This window comes from Schistocerca cancellata, chromosome 10 (genome assembly GCF_023864275.1).
Source record: "Schistocerca cancellata isolate TAMUIC-IGC-003103 chromosome 10, iqSchCanc2.1, whole genome shotgun sequence".
NCBI lineage: Eukaryota > Metazoa > Arthropoda > Insecta > Orthoptera > Acrididae > Schistocerca > Schistocerca cancellata.
In genome coordinates this window covers 131,136,938-131,159,189 of record NC_064635.1, presented here as the reverse complement: position 1 = coordinate 131,159,189, position 22,252 = coordinate 131,136,938, and the positions used below count along the sequence as shown (strand labels likewise).

Here is a 22,252-nt window from a genome sequence, read left to right as displayed (position 1 = left end):
AAATTCTTTTCAATAGATGATCATACTAATTTTTGTACAGTAATGTAATTGTAACCGACAATACCCACAACATCAACTACCCCATCAAATCCCCTAATTACACTGCATATTTATTACATATACATACGCCCCCTCCCTCCATGAACCATGGACCTTGTCATTGATGTGGGGGCTTGCATGACTCAGAGATACAGATAGCCGCACCGTAGGAGCAACCGCAATGGAGATACATCTGTTGAAAGGCCAGACAAACGTGAGGTTCCTGAAGAGGGGCAGCAGCCTTTTCAGTAGTTGCAGGGGCAACAATCTGGATTATAGACTGTTCTGCCCTCGTAACATCAACCAAACAGCCTTGCTGTACTGGTACTAGGGACGCAAGCAAGCTACTATGAACAGTACAGTGAATGCATTACAGTAGCCGAGATAGACACAAATTCCACATCCACCACAGTGGTACAAATTTATATGCCAACTAGCTCCGCAGGTGATGAAGAGATGGGACAATTGTATGATGCGATAAAAGAAATTACTCACATTGTTAAGGGAAACGAAAATTTAATAGCCACTGGGACTAGAATTCGATAGTAGGAAAAGGAAAACATAGGTGAACATGGACTGGGGAAAGGAATGAAAGAGGGAGCCGCAGGGTAGAATTTTTCACGGTGCATAATTTAATCACGGATAACACTTGCTTTAAAAATCATGAAAGAGGGTTGTATACGTGGAAGTGGCCACGGGACACAGGAAGGTTTCAGATTGGTTATATAAAGGTAAGACAAAGATTTAGGAACCAAGTTTTAAATTGTGAGACGTTTCCAGACGCAGATGTGGACTCTGATCACAATTATATGTTATGAACTATAGATTAAAACTGAAGAAATTGCAAAAAAGGAGGAAATTCAAGGTTGTTGAGGGTTTCAGTGGGAGCACTAGGGAATGATTGACAAAAATAGGCGAAAAGAATACAGTAAAAGAAGAACGGTAGCCTTGAGGGATGAAATAGTGAAGGCAGCAGAGGACCAAATAGACAAAAAGACGAGGCCTAGTAGAAATCCGTGGGGAACACAAGAGATATTGAATTTAATTGATGAAAGGAGAAAATACAAAACTGCACTAAATGAAGTGGGCGAAAAAAATACAAACGTCTAAAATATGAGACTGGCAGTAAGTGCTTAAACCTAAGCAGGAATGGCTAGAGGATAAATGTAAGGATATAGAAGCGTAAATCACCAGGGAAAAGACAGATACTGCCCACAGGAAAATTAAAGAGGCCTTTGGAGGAAAGAGAACCAAGATAGAAAACCGGTCTTAAGCAATGAAGTGCAAGCTGAAAAGTTGAAGGAGTATAAGGGGGCCTTCATAAGGGAGATGTAGTTGAGGGCAATATTATGGAAATGGAAGAGGAGGTAAATGAAAATGAGATGGGAAACTTGATACTATTAGAAGAATTTGACAGAGCACTGAAAGACCTAAGTCGAAACAAGGCTCCGGGAGTAGACAGCATTCCATAAGAGCTACTGACAGCGTTATGAGATCCAGCCGTGTCAGATCTCTTCCGTCTGGTGAGCGAGTTGTATGAGACAGGCGAAATACCGTAAGACTTCAAGAAGAATGTGATAATTTCAGTACCAGAAAAAAGCGAATACTGTCAAGTGTGAATATTATCGAACGATCATTTTACTAAGTAATGGCTGCCAAATATTAATGCGAATTCTGTGCAGAAGAATGGAGAAACTGATTGACTAGCTTGTATTCTGAAGAAATGTAGGAACACATGAGACAGTAATGACTTTACGACTTCTCTTACAAGGTAGGATAAGGAAAGGCAAACCTACATTTGTAGCATTTGTAGACTTAGAGAAAGCTTTTGGTAATGTTGACTGGAATACTCTCTTTGGAATTCTGACAGTATCAGGAGTGAAATACAGGGAACGAAAGGCTGTTTACAACAGATAGCAGTTATAAGAGTCGAGGAACATGAAAGGGAAGCAGTAGTTGAGAAGGGAGTGAGACATGGATGTATGATATCGCCTACGTTATTCAATTTGTACACTGAGCAAGCAGTTAAGGAAACAAAAGAAAAAAAATTGGAGTAGGAATTAAAATCCAGGGAGAAGAAATAAAAACCTTAAGATTTGCCAATGACACTGTAATTCTGTCAGAGACAGTAAAGGAATGAAAGAGCGGTTGAGTGGAATGGTCAGTGTCTTGAACAGAGTATATAAGATGTACATTAAGAAAAGCAAAACAAGGATAGTGGAATGTAGTCGAATTAAATCAAGTGACGCTGAGGGAATTACATTAGGAAGCGAGACACTAAAAATAATAGATGAGCTTTGCTATTTGGGCAGCAAAATAACTGATAATGGACGAAATAGGGCGGATATAAAATGTAGACTGGCAATGGTAATAAAAGTGTTTCTGAAGAAGAGAAATATATTGACGTCGAGAATAGATTTACGTGTCAGGAAGTCTTTTCTGAAAGTATTTGTACAGAGTGTAGCCATGTATGCAAGTGAAATATGGACGATTAACTGTTTAGACAAGAGAGTACAGGCTTTTGAAGCGAAGTAATGTAGAGGAATGCTGAAGATTAGGAGTGTAGATCATGCAACTAGTGAGGAGATACTGAACAGAACTGGAGAGTAAAGAAATTTGTGGCACAACTGAGACACCAAGGGAGAAGTGTGTGTGGGGGGGGGGGGGGATAGGGGAGGGGGGCGGAGGGTAAAAATCGTAGAGAGAGACTAAGAGATGAATACAGTAATCAGATTCAGAAGGATGTAGGTTGCAGTAGGTACTGGGAGATCAAGAAGCTTTCACAGGATAGAGTAGCATGGAAAGCAGCATCAAACAATTCTTTGGACTGAAGACCACAACAACAACACATACACCCAGAGGCTGCTACTATTTTCTCCACACGAACGGCATCACGAAACTATCAGAAGCAACTGTAATATGTGTTTACTTATCGACAACCGGTTTCGGTCAAGCTAGGATCTTGGAGTCAGAGATACCATTACATCAGGTTAAATGAAGGTTCGTTGACGTTAAGTACATAGCTGTTATCAGCACAGAAACAATCCTGTGGAGTTCTGTTTACAGAAAATATTTTGTATTTTCACAGTACTTGAACTCAACATCATTTGCAACAAACATTGCATCCACATCTGGGCTTCCACCTGAAAAGTATGTCTCACAGATAAGGGAACCTGCCATTTATGGGCAATTGCTAGATGTTGCCTCTGGAGAAGTATTTTGAATTTTTCCAGGCTTGAAATCAAGCTCATTAGTTCGGTGTCTTGGCAGCTGAAATAAAGTGTATGTGTGTAAGAGCAAGGTGGGTGTCCTATGAATGGACACCATTCTTTTAGACAACTGTTCCTTTTGTCATGTTACACATGGCATGTTTGTGTAAAAATTAGTTTTTCATCTTCTGTATGTAAGGGAAGAGTACACTGAAAATGAGCGTTCCATCAAACACTAATATTTTGACATTTACTATCTTTCACCATCTCAGTACAGTTGTAATAAATTCTGCAGATAACTCACAACATAACATTTCGTTCTGGCCTCCTACTACAGTTCGAAGGTATTCACTGAATTATTACAGAATTAGGCTCACGAAATATTTCTCAAAAAAAGACATACAGAGATTTCAGAAAAAGACCGTATGAATGTTTTTTTGGCAGAGCACTGAATTTTGTCATATGGAGTGATCTCAGTGCTTCAAGAGACCTCAGTAACATCGTACACATATTACTGCTTTCATCAAATTTAGGGTGTTTAAGCCACATGTGATAGTCTGACTGATTAACTCAATTATTAAATGCGCACATATAATGTTGACGGACTCACTTATAAAGATTAGAGGCTGGCTTTAGTCAGACAGGGTAAACTGCACTATGTTCTGGAGATGAGCTAATACATGTCATACACTTCTAATTTATTGCAGCATTGTTACTCACTACACAAGTAACGATAAATCAAATATTTTGTAAACCATACAATTTGTCCTTTATATACAAAAAATTTTTCAGCTGTCTGGTTTCTCTATGGAAGAAAATGAACTATTTCTTCAAAAGAAGACAAAAATGATTGTTTCATGAAGACATATGCAGCTGTAGCAACCTTTTTACTTAACAAGGATCGTCAAAAAATCTATATAATCAATTTCCTGCAAAGATTTAAATCTTTCACTAACACACATAAGCGCAAAAACATCATTCTCTTCATTAAAACTAATACTTACGAATATATATCCATCTGTTAAGGAAGAATAGCAGTGTTACTGCTTTCGATCATATACGTTTGTCATCAGAAGGCTGTTCACCTATGGCTTATGTTTTACATGTGATATTGGCTGTTTTTCGTTGTGGAGAAAATTCCTTAAGGTGGTGGTGGCCTACACAAAAAGCGCAAACAACTTTATAAGTTACAATAGTTACAGAAGTTACAATATGTACATAAACGTTACAATATATATATTCAGTATATGCAGTACATATTGAGTAAGTATTATTCATAACTAATATAAGCAAACGAAGAAAAACATTTCTTTACAAAAGTATTATGGAAATTGGAATTCTCTTAAATACTGTAAAAGACAAAATCAGTTAAAAATTATTATAAGGGACAGGTCTGCATATACAAACATTGTGACAGTAGATATTATGACACTGCTGGTAAGTTGCAGTGCAGTCATTAGTGTCTACTGCTCATGGTCTAATGGTTACCATTACTGCCTCTAGACCACTGGGTCTCATGTTTGATTCCAGGCTTAGTTGGAGATCTCTTTTGTTGTGGGACTGTGTTCATGTTGTCCTAATCATTTCATATCATCCTCTTCACACGGAAGTGCATATCGTTGAAGTGGCGTCAAATAGAAAAACCAGGTGAACAACTGCAGATGGGGTCTCCAGGCCAACAAGCCGTATATTCATTTCCATTTCCATCGTATACTGTATATCAGACAAATGAATAGACACAGTTTACGTACATAAATATTATGCCAGTCGATACTCAGTCAACGTTGTGACTGATTATTGAAAATTGTATTAACTTATGAAATGTTGGTTACTTAAATTAGCAGCATGGTGTGTGATGTTTCAAGGTAGGAAGTATGTGAACAAATGGTGACCATAGATTCTTGAATCAGATCTTGAGTCTTCTCGCAGTTTGGCCTAAGTAATGGGAGGGCATCCTTGGCCTTTTATATGCCTGATCCGTTTTGAAAAAAGGTGTGGGAGGAATTACTATTCATTAAATTATGAATGAGGTCGGCCTGTACGCTTTCGTGCTGTACGTATCCCTTCACGTCTCTACTTCACTATCACATTGGACACATTGGACCTAGGGATGTTCAGGAATGTAGAAATCTCACGTACAGACGTGTGACACACGTGACACCCAATCACCTGACCACATTCAAAGTCCGTGTCCGCAGCTCGTGTTTTAGGGGCTAGTGTTGCAACCTCTGGATCACGGGGTCCTGGGTTCGATTCCCGGCCGGGTTGGGGATTTCTCTGCCCGGGGACTGGGTGTTTGTGCTGTCCTCATCGTTTCATGATCATCATCATTTGTGAGAGTGAGTAGATTGGATTGTGAAAAGAAAATGGACTGTGTAAATCTTGGAACTTTGTAAGGGCACTGATGATCAGGCAGGTGATCGCCCTATAAACCAAACATCATCATCATCATCATCATCATAGGAGTCCTTGAGTGCTTCGGAGAGCCCCATTCCGCTCTCTTACGATGTCTAACGACTACTGAGGTCGCTGATATGTGGCAGTAGATGGCACCACATGCATCTAATATGAAAAACGTATGTTATTGGGGGTGTCCGTATACTTTTGTTCACATAGTGTGTGACACTTGATTTAAATATCAACACAGTTGCTGTTCTCTCACGATAATTATATCGGCAATAGTGACTAATCAGATTACCTCATCGACATGGAAAGAGTATTACGAGAAGTGACTCTTGAAGTTTTCCCGGCGTATCGAATATTCCACAAGATTTCGGGATTGCAGCCGGATCTCGTCGCCTTCTTTCCAGGATATTTCGGCTGACAACATTACTGTCATCTTCAGGCGAGTGTTTGACACTGGAGATTGCTAGTGCAAGTCGCTCTATTTATACGTAAAAGTACCGCAAGACGCGCATGCGCAAGTTACCGTTGCATGCGCGCCACCTGTACATTCCAAGACCCTGTACAATATTACTGCATCTATGGAGCGCAAACGAATGCGTGATACAAGTAAAACATGCAAGCAGACGTGTCCAAAACAATAAAATGCAAAATTTCAATATTAAAATTAAAATTACTTGTCGCTCGACATGTCAGAAGCCATAAAAAGTTTTCTTTTGGTTGATATTAAAGAAATCAACGGGTCCCAGGCCTTATTCAATTGAAAGCCGCCATCACGATTAATGAGATTTTCCGCCAAACGTATTTCCAGGGATTCTTTAACAACTGAATCCCAGAAGGATCTCGATGGGGCCAAGATTTTCGTGCCAGAATAATCCATAGTATGTCCTGTGGAAATACAATGTTCGGCTATGGCCGACTTACTGGGCTGTAAAAGGCGAGTGTGGCGCTCATGTTCAACGCAGCGGTCGTGTACTGTGCGTGTGGTCTGACCAATGTAGGCTTTCCCACACTCGCAAGGTATTTTATAAATTCCAGCCTTTCGTAATCCCAGATCATCCTTGGCTGAGCCCAGAAGAGCACGAGTCTTTGTAGGTGGCCGGAAGATTGCTTTCACACGATGTTTCTTCAAAATTCTGCCTACTTTCGATGAAATGTTACCGACATATGGGAGAAATGCTCTGGACTTAAACACCTCCTTATCCTCTTGATCTTGTGGGTGGTCACGTTTTTTCATCCTTAAAGCAGTACTGACCTGATGTGCAGAATATCCATTATGTTGAAATACAGATTTCAAGTGCTCTAATTCGTCTGCAAGGCTGTCTTTATCAGACACGACATGTGCCCTATGCACCAACGTTCGAAGGACGCCCATAGTTTGTGACGGGTGATGACAGCTTGACGCCTGCAGGTACAAGTCCGTATGCGTGGGCTTTCGATAGACAGAATGCCCCAATGACCCATCCACCTTGCGATTAACCATGACGTCCAGAAATGGTAGGCAACCATGCTTTTCAACTTCCATCGTAAACTGAATGTTTGTGTGGGTGGAATTTAGATGTAAAAACCGTGACAGCTCTTCTTCACCGTGAGGGCACACTGCAAAGGTCTTTAAGACAATCATCGAAGTTCGACCGACTCTCAGCAACGTCACGACAAGAAGATGTTTTTCGACGCTCTGGCAGCCAGTTCGACGACGTTTGCAGCAGCATGGACTATCAACTCGGAGACTGTGGCTGCGGTTACCCTTGACGCTGCATCACAGACAGGAGCGCCTGCGATGGTGTACTCAACGACGAACCTAGGTGCACGAATGGCAAAATGTCCTTTTTTCGGATGAATCCAGGTTCTGTAAAAGCATCATGATGGTCGCATTAGTGTTTGGCGTCATCGCGGTGAATGCACATTGGAAGCGTGTATTCGTCATCGCCATACTGGCGTATCACCAGGCGTGATGGTATGGGGTGCCATTGTTACTCGTCTCGGTCACCTCTTGTTCGCATTGACGGCACTTTGAACAGTAGACGTTACATTTAAGATGTGTTACGACCCGTGGCTCTACCCTTCATTCGATCCCTGCGAAACACTACATTTTAGTAGGATAATGCACGACCGCATGTTGCAGGTCCTGTACGGGCCTTTCTGGATACAGAAAATGTCCGACTGCTGCCCTGGCCAGCACATTCTCCAGATCTCTCACCAAATGAAAATATCTGGTCAATGGTGGCCGAGCAACTGGCTCGTCACAATACGCCAGTCACTACTTTTGATGAGCTGTGGTATCATGTTGAAGCTGCATGGGCAGCTGTACCTGTACACGCCATCCAAGCTCTGTTTGACTCAATGCCCAGGCGTATCAAGGCCGTTATTACGGCCAGAGGTGGTTGTTCTGGGTACTGATTTGTCGGGATCTATGCACCCAAATTGCGTGAAAATGTAGTTCAGAACATGTCAGTTCTAGTATAATATATTTGTCCAATGAATACCCGTTTATCATCTGCATTTCGTCTTGGTGTAGCAATTGTAATGGCCAGTAGTGTAAATTATATGATTTTTAGTTTGTTTCATTTAAAGCATTTGCTGTAGGTTTTGACATTCCTATCTAAAATTTTGTTACTACGCGTTATTTCAATGAAAGAGGACAGTATTAAGTTTCAAGATATAAGAATTAAATGGAAGCTTTTAATTTATGGAATACACCATTTAACAGTTGTTATATATATATGTATATGTATATACACTCCTGGGAATTGAAATAAGAACACCGTGAATTCATTGTCCCAGGAAGGGGAAACTTTATTGACACATTCCTGGGGTCAGATACATCACATGATCACACTGACAGAACCACAGGCACATAGACACAGGCAACACAGCATACACAATGTCGGCACTAGTACAGTGTATATCCACCTTTCGCAGCAATGCAGGCTGCTATTCTCCCATGGAGACGATCGTAGACATGCTGGATGTAGTCCTGTGGAACGGCTTGCCATGCCATTTCCACCTGGCGCCTCAGTTGGACCAGCGTTCGTGCTGGACGTGCAGACCGCGTGAGACGACGCTTCATCCAGTCCCAAACATGCTCAATGGGGAACAGATCCGGAGATCTTGCTGGCCAGGGTAGTTGACTTACACCTTCTAGAGCACGTTGGGTGGCACGGGATACATGCGGACGTGCATTGTCCTGTTGGAACAGCAAGTTCCCTTGCCGGTCTAGGAATGGTAGAATGATGGGTTCGATGACGGTTTGGATGTACCGTGCACTATTCAGTGTCCCCTCGACGATCACAAGTGGTGTACGGCCAGTGTAGGAGATCGCTCCCCACACCATGATGCCGGGTGTTGGCCCTGTGTGCCTCGGTCGTATGCAGTCCTGATTGTGGCGCTCACCTGCACGACGCCAAACACGCATACGACCATCATTGGCACCAAGGCAGAAGCGACTCTCATCGCTGAAGACGACACGTCTCCATTCGTCCCTCCATTCACGCCTGTCGCGACACCACTGGAGGCGGGCTGCACGATGTTGGGGCGTGAGCGGAAGACGGTCAAACGGTGTGCGGGACCGTAGCCCAGCTTCATGGAGACGGTTGCGAATGGTCCTCGCCGATACCCCAGGAGCAATAGTGTCCCTAATTTGCTGGGAAGTGGCGGTGCGGTCCCCTACGGCACTGCGTAGGATCCTACGGTCTTGGCGTGCATCCGTGCGTCGCTGCGGTCCGGTCCCAGGTCGACGGGCACGTGCACCTTCCGCCGACCACTGGCGACAACATCGATGTACTGTGGAGACCTCACGCCCCACGTGTTGAGCAATTCGGCGGTACGTCCACCCGGCCTCCCGCATGCCCACTATACGCCCTCGCTCAAAGTCCGTCAACTGCACATACGGTTCACGTCCACGCTGTCGCGGCATGCTACCAGTGTTAAAGACTGCGATGGAGCTCCGTATGCCACGGCAAACTGGCTGACACTGACGGCGGCGGTGCACAAATGCTGCGCAGCTAGCGCCATTCGACGGCCAACACCGCGGTTCCTGGTGTGTCCGCTGTGCCGTGCGTGTGATCATTGCTTGTACAGCCCTCTCGCAGTGTCCGGAGCAAGTATGGTGGGTCTGACACACCGGTGTCAATGTGTTCTTTTTTCCATTTCCAGGAGTATATATATATATATATATATATATATATGTTGAACGAATTTGTGCTTACAATACAGATGAAGACGAAATCGAAAAAGACGTTGTGAAAAGAGCTGGCTGGTCTGTAAAGTGTGACGAAGATAAAAAAAATTAATAGAAAAGGTATAAGAACTATTGTTGATTGAGAAGTCATAGTCGAAACCCCACATTTTCCTGTTCTGAGGTTTTCTGAAACTTATTTGTCATCCCTAGGACAGACACTGATATTCTGTTGTATGTGAAGAATATAATAACCAATGCCGTTTACGCAGCAGCACAGAATTTTAATGCACAGTATACAGATCAGGTACCTATAATAATCTATTTTCCTTCTCACTGATGACACTGAGAGGAACAACAAAAGTATCAGAATCTATATAGTGAATACAGGGCCCCACTGGACGAAAAAGTATTCTTTAATACCGACTAATTGGTTTCAGTGAGTCCTTCATACCTAGGTTTTCTGCATCAGCCAATGTCTGAAGTTAGGACTAGTCAGGTTAAGCATTTTCCGCAAATGGTCAGAACTAGAAGTCGAATAGTACGTAACAGAATTTAGGAAGATGTCAACTGTTGTTCTAGTGGGTGGAATGGTACTTGAATTACGTAACCATTACGGCACCTCAACTCAACCTCTCGATACCAGCAATATTCTACTGTGTTTCTGTAAAATAGTTAACATATTTCTGTGACAACATTCAGATTTGATTTCATTAATGTAGAGGTACTTCGGTACATCGATATGTATATATTGCAATGATATTGTTCTTATGTGTATTCTTTCTTTTGTCACTATAACTCTAATTTTTGGGCGCGTAAGCGGTTATTAGAGAGTCAAGCTTTGGTCGTCATGTTAAAAAGACGCAAACTGTAGTCAGTTTATGAAATGCGAACTTTAACAGTGAGGAAGATATTTTCAAGTATGTTTTATATTGTGGAGTGATGTTTTGGAACGAGTTACGTGATACTGCAACAAAAGTAATAAAAAAGAAGTGTAACTTAAATTCGGAATGCTGATTACTTTTTTACATTACCATTGTCCTAACTTGCAAAAGTTTAATCTTTAAGAATGGTTTATGAAACACATCTATAAAACTTTTGAATATCACAGAATAACACCTAGGCTTCTTTGCATCCGAACTTGGAATCATCACTACCTAGATTTTCGACGATTGAGCCATGAGTTCACAACTAGACCAGCGTGGGAAACACGAAAAGATGAGTGCCTAGATTATCCATTATGTCAAGAAATGACTTCATTAACTGTGCTCTAATGACACCTGCCACGTAATATAACTTTGTTGTTGCCCGAAAATGCAATATTTAGCAGCGTGAGCAACACTACAATCATAATTAATTTTGGACCTTTGTTGTGGTAGGGTTGTTAGACAGCCCAGCGAGAAAGAAAGCAGAGCTGAACATTTTCGCAGCAGCAAATATCGTAAAGTTCTTGACCGATTGATTTGAAATTTTGACACAACTTTGCCCTGGAACACGCCTGTGGTTTTAGATACTCTTTAAATAAGCATGCGAAAAGGGTTAGCGAATAGCTTTAGTAGCGAAGATGTAATAAAACAGAACGTCATGCCTGACACAATAGTTTTTAATGCATCTCAATGTTTATGACGTTCTGCCTCCAGAAAATAGACTTCGACATTCAATATCAAATGAAACGGAAAAATTATGCAAGCACTGAACAAGCTTGTTAGAGTGCATTATGTATGGTAGATTTGGCGGTGGAAAACAAATGAGAGTGCACAACTGCACATTTACCATCGTCTGCTTTTTTTCTCTGCTTTAGGAGTGATACACTCATTTTTTCTTGTGAATCCAGGATTTGATCTATTACTCCGTCATGCCACAATATTAGATTTTTACCCGCCATACCTCGACATTTTAGTGGTACTCCTGAAATTCTAGTTTATATGATACCTGAAAGTACGTAATACATTTCACCTGAGGACAACACTGCGAGGTATCTTACGTTTTCTTGACAGTTTGAACAAGGTAGTTTTGCGTTCAATTGTAGTTTTGTTAAAATAAGCTCTCCGCAAACCGAACAGCCCTGGACGGGGCCGTCACCTGGCGTCCCCACATTGAGGACATCCGGCGCAAGGCCTTGGGGCGCCTCGGCCAGCTCTACCCTTTCATCAATCCGACGTCCTCCCTTCCCCAGCATCTTGGCGTGCTTCTTTACACGTCCCCGATCCGCCCCATCCTCGAATATGCTTCGGTTGTGTGGGGCAATGCCGCCCCTACACATCTCCACCGTCTCCAGACGGTGCAGAACCGTGCTCTCCGGCTTGCCCTCCACCTCCCGTACCGTTTCCCCAACCGCGAACTTCACTTGCTTGCTGGTATCCCCCTCCTTCACGACCGCGTATGCTCCTCTGCCGTTTCCTTTTACCACCACTCCCGCCAATCTGCCAATCCTCTCATCCTTTACCTCGGCACCCGCCTCCATCGCCTGGCCACCACCCGATGGCCGGACCTCCTTGCCCACTGATCCCTGTTCGCCCCTTCTCCCCTCCCCTCCTCGCTCCCCACGTTCCCTTTCTTTCTTTCTCCCCCCTCCCTGCCGGCTGCTCCACGCCTCTTCCACGTTCTCTCATCCTTCTTTCCCTCCTTGTTCTAGTCCTCCACTAACTCCATAGACTCTCCGCCCCAGGACCGCTCCGCTCCCCCTTAATAGGTTCTCCCACACCTCATTCTGCTCGTGTCTGCCTCACCGTCAGTTGTCAGCGACTGGCTGGGTTTGCCTTCGTTTTTCTGATCTTTCTTCTTCTCTCATTCTCTCTTCTGCTTCTTCTCTCCAATCTCATTCAAAGACCGGCTTGTCAATTGAGCCTTTCGTTTTCCTGCTTCTCTTACTGTCCCTTCTACTACCCTCTTATCTTTCAAAAAAAGAAAAAATGCCCACCACTGGGCCAGCCACATGAGGCCTTTCCTTTTCCTCCACTTCTACTGTCTCTCTCTCACTCCCCTGTCGTCTTTGGGTATTAAAAAAAAAAAAAAGCATATGCACACCACAAAATGTAATCACATGTCAGTTCTAGTGTAATATATTTGTCTAATGAATACCCGTTTATCATCTGCATTTCTTCTCGGTGTAGCAATTTTAATGGCCAGTAGTGTAACAATTTCTCGAGAAGCAATGAACACAATTTCCTCATTCCTGGCTCAAAATTATATACATTTAGCCCTCCCGCTCTGTCTGTCTCTCTCTGTCTGCCTTCCTCTCTCTCTCTCTCTCTCTCTCTCTCTCTCTCTCTCCACTCTCGCCCCCTCCACTCCCTCCCACCCAATCCCGTATGCACTGGTTGTTGCTTAATAGGCAATTTCAGTTACGGATAACTAAAATAACATGAAGTTAAAATTGCAAGAATCGTGGACAACAACAGAGGTAGTAAACTGAAACGATTATTAAGTCACTTTGTACGTAAATAAGAATGTCAAATTTGCTGCTGCAAATGCAAGTATGGCACACTAAAATTGTTAACTGTCACACCTCTAGGCCGTTTATTAATTTATTTTATTTCGAAAGTTATGTAAATGAAAATAATGTAAATGTAAACCTCCATCACACCTCTCTAACATAGAGTAATATGCACAATTTTATTCATGTAGTATTGTAATGAACTTGTTAAACAGTTTGAAAACGGAAGCGCAAATGTAGAAGTTTGGCACAAATGCCGAAGACGAAAGTCGTGTTGTCAAATGCTGGTAGTATGTCACCAGATTTTACTTCTCTCATTTTCCTAGCTTTATATCATTAATCCCGGCTGAGGTATAGTTTACCTCGTTAAATCTAACAACTGTGTCGTTCTATCACTATTGGGTGAAAATTGAAAAAGCCCAGTATATCCACATAGCTCTTGAAAATGAATCTGTAGTTCCGAAACGCGTTGGAGAGCAATTAGAAAATAAAATTTGTGACTAATGACTGAATATTATTACTGTAAAACCTCACTGACGCGACTGGTGGTGCCGCTCCCGGCTTTGTCCGACCATCTGTAGTGTTGGCAGAAGAGCCAACACCGTGTTGCTAGAGGAGGCCGAAATGCACGCATTTAAGCTGGCGTGAGGTCTGGAACTAATAAATAAAGTGCGAAGCTCTTGGAATACTTAACTTTATTCCATAATTGGTGAACATCGGTCTGACGGTACAGGCTTTATAAGATAACCAGCAAAAGATAAATGGCGCCTTGCTAGGTCGTAGCAATGGACGTAGCTGAAGGCTATGCTAACTATCGTCTCGGCAAATGAGAGCGTATTTGTCAGTGTAGCTTCGCTAGCAAAGTCGGCTGTACAACTGGGGCGAGTGCTAGGACGTGTCTCTAGACCTGCCATGTGGCGGCGCTCGGTCTGCAATCCTGACAGTGGCGACACGCGGGTCCGTCGTATACTAGCGGACCGCGGCCGATTTAAAGGCTACCACCTAGCAAGTGTGGTGTCTGGCTGTGACACCACACCATCCCATTTCCAGTGTTGGTTTGGACTCGTCAGCGACTCTTCGTCTACAATATGAATCGGTATAGGCAGGCAGTTTACCGGTGATAGGCGCTGTGATTCAATCAATTTTAGTATGAAATAACTTATTTATATCTCCATCAATAACTGTTATTGTGCTTACCCTTGTTTTATTAATTAATGACAGTATCCTTCTTACATATTAAATTGTGTAAAACTAAATTATGGCATCAAGTAAACGAAAACATGTGACGCTGTCTTTGACGGAGAAACTGAAACTAATCGTAACGTTAGGCATAGGTGAGTCTCTTCAAAACATTAGAAAAATTATGAAAACCCTTGAAAGTCATACAAGGTCGACTGACTGTAACAAAGAACTGAAAGTGTGCAAGACTGAAGAATCATAAAAGTGGAACTCTAGACAGTGCTTTGTGAATGTGGTTTGAGCAGGAGAGAAGGAAAAATTCCGCCATTCGGATCAATGACAAAAGGAAAGGCACTGATTTTGTACGAAAAATTAGATGGAGACAAGGAAAATGAAAAGTTTACAGCAAGTGAGAACTGGTCGTATCGATGGAAAAAAACGACATGTCATTCGATATACAATTAATTCCAGCGGGAAGCTGTCTGCTGGAGAAACAGATGCAAATGAATTTGTTCCGGAATTTGACAATACAGTTTAAGAGCTTAAGCTATTCACTGATCAAGTGTATAATGTTCATGAGTCCGACAGAAACTACAAAATGCTCCCTTACAAGAACTCTTGCAGCACAAAATGAGTCAGTTGTGCCTCAGTGCAGTACTATAATAAAGGAATGTACAGTTATCAAACATCCACCCACAATAACATTATCTTACCGAAAGAAACAGACGTATTTTACAGTACAGACGCTACTGGACATTACACTTTCGTGTAAGATTTTTTAGTGCATCGATGTTTTCTTTTCATTTTTACTGTTTCAACATGACGCAATATTTCAGACAGTATTTCCAGGTGAAAATTGAAGTTGTACCATAAGGTATTGTGAGGTTACTGGCCAATAAGTGTTCGAGTCCTCCCTCGGGCATGGGTGTGTGTGTGTGTTGTTCCTGGCATAAGTTAGCTTAAGTAATGCGTGCGTCTAGGGACCGATGACCTCAGCAGTTTGGTCCCTTAGGAATTCACACACATTTGAACATTGACAATCTGGTGATTTTTCCGTTCCGACTACGCTACCAGTCCCGTAGTGAACGGATTAGCGATGTTCTACTGTAGTTACTAATCCCTAACCTCGTAGTTATAAAACAGTTTTGTAGCGTCCATTTTCAGTGATTTGCTGTTCTTAGTCGTGGATAGCTACGGCAACAGTGAATCGGTACTTCACCTACTAAAGTCTGTGATCGTGTGTTGCTAAGCCGTCACACAGGTTTGCAACGGATGACCAGACTGCACAAGTTCTCTTAAAATGATTGTAGTACTTCTATATAGTCTTTGGCATCCAAAGAAAGGATGAAATGCGTTCTCTTGTGAGTTTAATATTGATTATATAAGTTATCAATAATTACTTTTTCTCAACCAGTAGCATTAATCTGGTGGAGGTTATAGGTCCTTCACATAGTCCCACTATAACCATATGTTGTGCTTTGTCTCGTACACTGCTGATGGTAAACATGAGACATATACTTAACAAATACTAAATATCTGAAGAAAATATCTTCTACAACTTGTAGATAGCATCTGCAGTCGTCCAGAAAGTGGCTATAAAAAGATAAATGAATTATTGACAGCACGACACAGCAGTAACTATATAATGCTGTACACGTTATTACATAGACAATATATACTCGTATTATTATCACCATTATTATTATTGTCGTCCAGTTTGTGCCAGTTCAGAAATAAGGGGCCCAACAGTCGAGTGATTCACAAAGTATAGTGCACACATTTGAACTTGTTTAATTTTAAATGGCGTATGCACGTCAAACAACTGCCACAATGGAGGGGAAGTATATTTTGTAGCAAGTGTCTACGCTCACTGTGGATTTTAGCTTTCTTATCTGAGAAGAGTCGTCATTCATTCTACCCGCCTCCCCTCCCCCACTCCCCCCCCCCCCCCCCCCCTCCTCATCACACAAACTAAACATCAGCGAGACCTTGCCTAAGCAGTCTACAGATTCCTTACCTGTACTCCAACAGTATGATTTCTCTCAAGCGAAATTAACGGAAAGCCTTCCTCACGCATCGGCAATTACAATGGCACTATCAGCCAAACACGTGCTAAAATTTTTAACTACAGTTAGAGCAGGGGTCTCCAAACTTTTTAGTCCGCGGGCCACATTGACTCCTCCACGAAGTCATAAGGGCCAAGATCTACCTAGTGGGATTAAAGCACCCTAGCACTCCATGATTGCCGTAATGTAAGGCTAAAGGAAAGATGAAATCGCAAAAATCTAAGGTTGTGGGAATAGCTAGCACTGAAACGAACGACGATTTTTATTTAATTACGTAATTTTGATTGGTGGACGTACCTGACCGAAATTCTGGCGTATTTTATTCTGGCGAATTTCGCCGACAAAAAAAGTATGTCACTGCACATTCTTCACGAAAGTGTCCTGCAGAGTTAACCCAAAACTCAAAATCATTGTTAGCAACACTATAACTACAAGACAAGTCCGCCCCGGTAGCTGGGTGGTCAGCGTGACAGACTGTCAATCCTAAGGGCCCGGGCTCGATTCCCGGCTGGGTGGGAGATTTTCTCCGCTCAGGGACTGGGTGTTGTGTTGTCCTAATCATCATCATTTCATCCCCATCGACGCGCAGGTCACCTAAGTGGCGTCAAATCGAAAGACCTGCACCAGGCGAACGGTCTACCCGACGGGAGGCCCTAGCCACACGACATTTCCATTTCCACTGCAAGACAACGTAATCAAAAGAATGTGAAACCTTGCTTAAGAAGCATCTTCCATAATGATTGATTACTAATGCTAGTCGCCGAAGTGGCGTCCATTTGAAAGGCTTGCACCAGACTCGTGAGTAGACTAAAATGCAAAGAATTCTTTTACTTAAAATGTTTTCGCCAAACTCGTCTGTTAACCGTTCTTTTTTTTTCACTATCACATGGAGAATGGTCTGTCTGTTTATTGTGGATAGTCACAAGTTTAACCATGACCTTCCGCTTTGTAAAGATAGAGCTCCGACAATGTTGCGGTGTATTGCTCGCGATAGGCCTCGAAACTCAATTGTTGGCAGTGTAGGTACCACCTCAAATATTTGGCGGGCCGGATACCGGGGATGACTGGCCAGCTAACGCGGGCCAGTTTAGGCCCGCGGGCCGTTGTTTGGAGACCCCTGAGTTAGTGCATATTAAGTCACTGGGTAAGAAATGTGGACAGAAATTTTGTTGCCCGCGAGCAGAAACGAAGTGCTTCTATGAGGGTCGTTCAATAAATAATGCGACATTTTTTTCTAAAGCAGGTTGGTTTTATTCAGTATCCCAATACATCACATTATTCCACACTTTTTTGGCTACAGAAACCTATTTTTCACGTAATCTCTGGTCGACGCGACGGCCCTACGCCGCCTTACTGGGAGAGTCTGTATGCCCGCGTGGTACCACTCTACTGGTCGACGACGGAGCCAACGTTTTGCTGCATGAAGAACTTTCCCATCATCCACGTACTGCTTCCCACACAGACCATCCTACATTGGATCAAACATTTGGAAGCTGGAAGGCGAGAAATCTGGACTGTAAGGTGGACGATGAAGAACAGCCTAATTAAGTTTTGTGGGCTCCTCTCGAGCGTGCACATTTGTTCGAAGTCTTGCGTTGGCATGGAGAAGGGGTAGACCGTTTGCATCTTCGTGGCGAAGAACGAGCAGAACTCGTTTCTTTAATCTCCTGATGGTAGCACAATACACTTCAGACTCGATCGTTGCTCCATGAGGGGACATGTCAAACAGAATAAGACCTTTAGAATCCCAGAAGACCGTCGCCATGACATCATCGGCTGAGGTGTGTGGCTCTGAACATTTTCTTCAGAGGGAGACATGGAGCGGCGCCACTTTATGGACTGCCGTTTTCTTTCCGGTTCGAAGTGGTAAATCGATGTTTGATCGCCAGTGAGGATGTTCGAAAAATTGTCTCTATCGGCCACGTAACGTGCCAGACATTCCGCACAGATGTTCTTTTGTTACTACACTACTGGCCATTAAAATTGCTACACCAGAAGATGACGTGCTACAGACGCGAAATTTAACTGACAGAAAGAATAAGATGCTGTGATATGCAAATGATTAGGTTTTCAGAGTATTCACACAAGCTTGGCGCCGGTGGCGACACCTACGACGTGCTGACATGGGGAAAGTTTCCAACCGATTTTTCTCTGCCTCGTGATGACTGGGTGTTGTGTGATGTCCTTAGTTTAGTTAGGTTTAAGTAGTTCTAAGTTCTAGGGGACTGATGACCATAGGTGTTAAGTCCCATAGTGCTCAGAGCCATTTGAACAATTTTTGGAACCAACCGATTTCTCATACACAAACAGCAGTTGACCGGCGTTGCCTCGTGAAACGTTGTTGTGATGCCTCGTGTAAGGAGGAGAAATGCGTACCATCACGTTTCCGACTTTGATAAAGGCCGGATTGTAGCCTATCGCGATTGCGGTTTATCGTATCGCGACATTGTTGCTCGCGTTGATCGAGATCCAATGACTGTTAGCAGAATATGGAATCGGTGGGCTGAGGAGAGTAATATGCAACGCCGTTCTGGATCCCAACGGCCTCGTATCACTCGCAGTCGAGATGACAGGCATCTTATCCGCATGGCTGTAACGGATCGTGCAGCCACGTCTCGATCCCTGAGTCAACAGATGGGGACATTTGCAAGACAACAACCATCTGCACGAACAGTTCGACGACCTTTACAGCAGCATGGACTATCAGCTCGGAGACCACGGCTGCGGTTACCCTTGACGCTGCATCACAGAAAGGAGCGCCTGCGATGGTGTACTCAACGACGAACCTGGGTGCACGAATGGCGAAACGTCATTTTTTCGGATGAATCCAGGTTCTGTTTACAGCATCGTGATGGTCGCATCCGTGTTTGGCGACATCGCGGTGAACGCACATTGGAAGCGTGTATTCGTCATCACCATACTGGTGTATCACCCGGCATGATGGTATGGGGTGACATTGTTTACACGTCTCGGTCACGTCTTGTTCGCATTGACGGCACTTTGAACAGTGGACGTTACATTTCAGATGTGTTACGACCCGTGGCTCTACTCTCATTCGATCCCTGCGAAACCCTACATTTCCGCAGGATAATGCACGACCGTGTGTTGCAGGTCCCGTACGGGCCTTTCTGTATATAGAAAATGTTCGACTGCTGCCCTGGCCAGCACATTCTCCAGATCTCTCACCAACTGAAAACGTCTGGTAACGGTGGCCGAGCAACTGGCTCGTCACAATACGCCAGTCACTACTCTTGATGGATTGTGGTATCGTGTTGAAGCTGCATGGACAGCTGTACCTGTACACTCCATGCAAGCTCTGTTTGACACAATGCCCAGGCGTATCGAGGCCGTTATTACGGCCAGAGGTGGTTGTTCTGGGTACTGATTTCTCAGGATCTATGCACCCAAATTGGGTGAAAATGTAATCACATGTCAGTTCCAGTATAATATATTTGTCCAATGAATACCCGTTTATCATCTGCATTTCTTTTTGGCGTAGCAATTTTAATGGCCAGTAGTGTATTTATGGTTTCTGTTAGACAGACAGGAATCCAGCAGGCACACGCCTTTGAGAGCCCCAACTGGTAGATAAGTGTGTCAGTACTACCAACAGGGACGTTCAATTGTGTAGCGAAGTGTTTTATTGTGATCCATCGATCACCTCCAGTGAGAGTGTCTGCACGTCCAAACATTGCAGGACTCAAGGCTGTGTGCAGGCGGCCAGCACGTAGAGGATTCGAAAGGTTTTCACGCCTCGCCCAACGGTTCACGTTGCTTTTGTTCACTGCCAGGTCTCCATATTCATACCACATGTATCTATGAATATCTGCGATGCTATGGTTTTCCGCCAAAAGAAACTCAATGACAGCTCTCTGCAGACGCCATTTCGAAGGCTGCGTGTAGCGCCACCGCGATCGGAACTTCATGGAACTATAGTGGCTGAATCGAGAATATTCCACAACAAATTCCACATTTTGTCAACCGAAACTGGCCGAGACAAAAAAAAGTGTTGCACTCCTTTTTGAAGGCGACCCGCAGTATCGCTAGTTCCGCTGTCGTGAGACTCACCTTTGCTGGCAACTTGAATAGCCCAGACTTCTGAAAACATGATATACAATATACGCTTCCGACAGGGTCACTGGTTTTGGATCCGTCATTATATTTAAATATTTTTCCTGCCTTAAAAACTGCGCCAAAGATTATTGCTAATTTGAGCCTCGTGGTCAAAGGCAACGCCAGTTGTTACGTTTGCTTTAGAGGATTTAATTAGGAATGAGACGCTAAAACTATTTATATACGCGCTCTAATGATCTTCCTTGAAATTTTTTTAATATCTAAGTATGCTTGAACTAGAAATGAAAGAGTTCTAGCAAATGAATTAAGTAATGTTCGAACCCAACTGTGCTATGATCTTTGACCTAGGTGGAGGAGGAGGTAAATGATTCGGTATCTTTAGCTCTGAATTTGTAGAACCATCTTTTATTCCCTGAACGTAACAAAAGAGTTCACTTGACTGATCGATTTCACTAATTTTTCACTTTTCCTTTCCATTTTAATTTTTCCTTTTCTTCCTTCGTTCTCTTTGCCGTCGGGGGTCCCAGGGCTTTGCACGAGGTGCCCCAGCCTATTAACGCCCTCCTATATCGCTGCATAATTACCTTGATAAACTGTCCCCTAGAACTTAGAACTACTTAAACCTAACTAACCTAAGGACATCACACACATCCATGCCCGAGGCAGGATTCGAACCTGCGACCGTAGCGGACGCGCGGATCCAGACTGTAGCGCCTTTAACCGCTTGACCACCCCGGCCGGCAGCTATTTTCCGCACGTTCTCAAACATTGAATAACGAATCGCGAAGTGCCGCATTTTTTAATAATAGAGCAGTCCCTGCAGCTGCCCTCGGCGTTGCGTAGCAACAGTTCGAGACGAGGCGCTTGCCGAGCAACATGAATCTATCGGAACCCAGTCACCGAAACATTAAAAAAACCGTATAGTGAAGTAGGAGCGCGGAGAAACGACAGCAGGGAGAAGGTAAGGCACAAAAAAATCCTCTGAGTTCTGTCATTTCGTAGCACCCAAAACACAAATCCATTGTACCTTTCAGCGAACGAACAATACAAATTCTTAGAAGCACGTATGTATAATGAATATGAACTTCGATGCGGCAGTTACATTCAGAGAAATACGATTTTGCAAAACACTCATTCGAACTGTGTGCCACTGCCAACGCATGCTCCATTCCGAGGGCACTTAAGCATTCACTAATATTGGGATAGTACAGAAGGATCAGTGTGGTGTTTTGAAACAATGTTTTCGGTCAGGTATACCATAGAAATTCAAGGTTCAAGGGAACGGTCCGAGTCCACCCATTTGCTTTTACCCGAGTCGTCCTGTGTGATAACTTGAGTTTACGATGCGAAAAATAAAAGTGGCCCGTTATTAAATGTTATCTGCGATTGTCTTTGCAACAGCATGAATATTTGCGTGTTTCATTACGTATTTGGCAAGATGGAATCTAAGAGCACAACTTGTTGCGAGTGAAACGCTTAGTGAGTGTAATTACAATGTTGTTTCTTATTATTTGGTTGTTTCCGCAATGTGGCAATTCGTTGAGCATGAGGTTAGGCAGGAACCTAAATGCATAGCTCAAATGGCTGCAAGTAAAACGAGGAGTGATCGTTTCCATAATCTTGGTGCTTACAAATATTGGCTTTCTTTTTCGAATATGACGCCGTGGAG

The 22,252-nt window shown here is 43.3% G+C and overlaps 1 protein-coding gene across 1 annotated transcript in view; it reads left to right on the top strand.

Moving 5' to 3' along the window:
• The window catches only part of LOC126106356 (speckle-type POZ protein-like), a 497,553-nt gene that overhangs the window by 179,258 nt on the left and 296,043 nt on the right, over nt 1–22,252 (top strand). The window lies entirely within an intron of this gene.